This window comes from Cyprinus carpio, chromosome A14 (genome assembly GCF_018340385.1).
Source record: "Cyprinus carpio isolate SPL01 chromosome A14, ASM1834038v1, whole genome shotgun sequence".
Taxonomy (NCBI): domain Eukaryota; kingdom Metazoa; phylum Chordata; class Actinopteri; order Cypriniformes; family Cyprinidae; genus Cyprinus; species Cyprinus carpio.
The window spans coordinates 16,435,082-16,437,833 of record NC_056585.1 but is presented as its reverse complement, the minus strand read 5'-3'; positions in this window follow the sequence as shown (position 1 = coordinate 16,437,833).

The following is a 2,752-nucleotide window of genomic DNA, read 5'->3' as shown; positions in this document are numbered from 1 at the left end:
CCCTGGATGTGCATCCCACAAATCTCCATCAACTGCAAGATGCCATCCTATCAATATGGGCCAACATTTCTAAAGAATGCTTTCAGCACCTTGTTGAATCAATGCCACGTAGAATTAAGGCAGTTCTGAAGGCGAAAGGGGGTCAAACACAGTATTAGTATGGTGTTCCTAATAATCCTTTAGGTCAGTGTAGTTTTGATAGCGTTGATAAAGTTTCTGACAGATAATATAATTTTTTGTTTTTTTGCGTTTAAAAAAAAAAATATATATATATATATTTTTTTTTTTTTCCATTTGCCTTAACGAATACGAATGTGATATCCTTTCAGCAATAACATGTCCATGGGCTCTTTTGATTTCTGCCAGTTTAAGTTCTGACAATTATTGCAGTGTTGCCAGATATTGTTATGAAAACAAATAAAAACCGAAAATAAATAATAATAAATGACTATTCAGAAGAGATTTGTAACAGTTTAAAAGTTACAGGCTATTAAGTGATGTAATCATTTAAAATACAGTTGACGTATCTGAAAACTGCACGTTACTATATTTTAGAATAACATATAACATTACGGTTCCAGCAATAACAGGCACGAGTCCAATATGTTTCTTTATATTTATATGTAATATTTACATGTTATATTGGAAAATAATATTTATTCATTTATTTACACATCATTATTTTTAACTTACTTTACTAGCAGTGAAAGCTCAGTAATGATAAATGTAGTCAAATCTCACAAATCTAGCCTCAGTTCAGATCCTTCTCTGTTTCATATTATTTTGGAGAAATGTGTCAGTTCTAGATATACTGCATTCTCAGACACACCCAATCAGTTAACACAACCTACTGCCGGTCAGTGAAATATATTCACTGAAGAACTTGCACAATATATTTATCCAGTTCAGACACAGTATTTGTTTTAGCGAATAGCACTTCCCACTTGTCATGAGGCAAACTGTAAAGTATTATTGAAAATCAATCATATGAAGGTATGGCAGGATTAAACACAGATTGGTGATGACTCCTACTAGCTAAACTGGCTAAACCTAACAAAAAAAATGGCAGCTCTACCTTCATGTTTCAACCTGCTGGAAAAACAACTCTTCCTTTCCCACCCGATCAGTATCACACCATGTTCGATTGCTAAGGCCTGAGGAGATCTGCTCCACCTGAGTCAGGGTTTTCCCAAGATTTTTTTTCTCTCTCCATTTCTGTTACCCGTCAAGCTGAAACTTCATATTACGATTATAGTGACCAAAATGATCACGGTTATCAATATTAATCACATGTGCTGGAAGTGTTCAAGTACTCACACTGCTTTGTTGCCCTGTGTCTTGTATCTTGTGCATCTCCTTTGTGAAAATTAAGTACACTTTAGCATATTTTTGAAAAAGAGTAGGCCTAATTATGATAATTATGTCTTTTCCCAGTCAGCTCTACAACTGCATGAATAGCTCTGGTGAGAAGCTGTTGTCTGGAATGTGCTGCTTATGCTGTACCATGCATTGCAATTGCTGTTGAGTGTCACTGCGCTTAGATGTCGTCTTTACTTATGCTGAGCGTTAACAAATGGTAAATTGGAGCTCTATAGAGAGCTATGTCTTAGTTAATGATCACAGGGGAATCAAGATTACAGTGAAAGCCTCGACCTGACAGCTAAACCAAAGACTACACACAATTAACACACTAAAAGAACATCATCAGTGAGCTATGTGGATATCTTGACTTTTTTCTTTCTTTGGCTTGTGTTCATATATTGTGAAATTAAGGGAATGCCTCAATCCTCAGCACAACTCTAGCCCCCGTGTGGACAGCGTTAGTCTTGGACTTAGTATTAGTCCTGGAATGCAAGTAAGCATTGAATTTGATCCTCCACTAGGGGGAGATAAAAACACACACAGTCATCAGGTTTTTTAAATATCTGGAGTTCATGCATCTAGAGTACGTCTTCCTTTAAAACAAGCTGAATTTTAGGATAGTCTGAAATTCATGTAAATTAATGTTTGCAACTCGACTTTTGACTAGGTTATTCTGATTAAATAATTTGTAACGAAATGTTTTGTATTAAATAAAATGCAAACAAAGCATTTTCACTAATGATCTCAGTTTTTTGGAGCCCAGCGCAAAAACATTTTATTTTACTTTCGGAATGGGTGGTAATGTATTAACGCTATGGCACATTTATGCCATGCATCAGAAAGACTAAGAGGGAAATATAGCTACTGGGTCAAATTCTTTACATCAGAGATTTGGGCTGCGTTTGTCTCTTAACTCGCAACGAAGACTCTAAAGGTATATCGTAAGTAAGGAATAATTGACGACGGGCAGTTGAATTATTAGAAAAATAATGCACACCTGAGGTGGTGATGCGGCCTTTCAAGACATCGATCAGATGATATATTTAAAGGGATTCGTCCCTTTAGTAAGTAGGATTATTTCTTCTGCATCTCATCCAACGCCTCTTTTCCTGGTTCCAAAACGTCATTTTAAAGCTGGTAATGGAGGCTTGAGCCGTTGATAGCATTCTAATGCAGTTATTAATGAAGTTATTAGAAAGAAAGCGAGAGAGACACACACACACAGAGAGAGAGAGAGAGATACAAAAATAGAGATACAGACCACACAGAGAAAGAGACACAAAAAGATTTCTATAAAAAAAGACCAGTGGTTCCCAAAGTGGGGGTCGCGACCCCCCGGCGCAGGGGTCGCGAGATGATTTCTATAAAAAAAGTGCCCTATATATTTTTG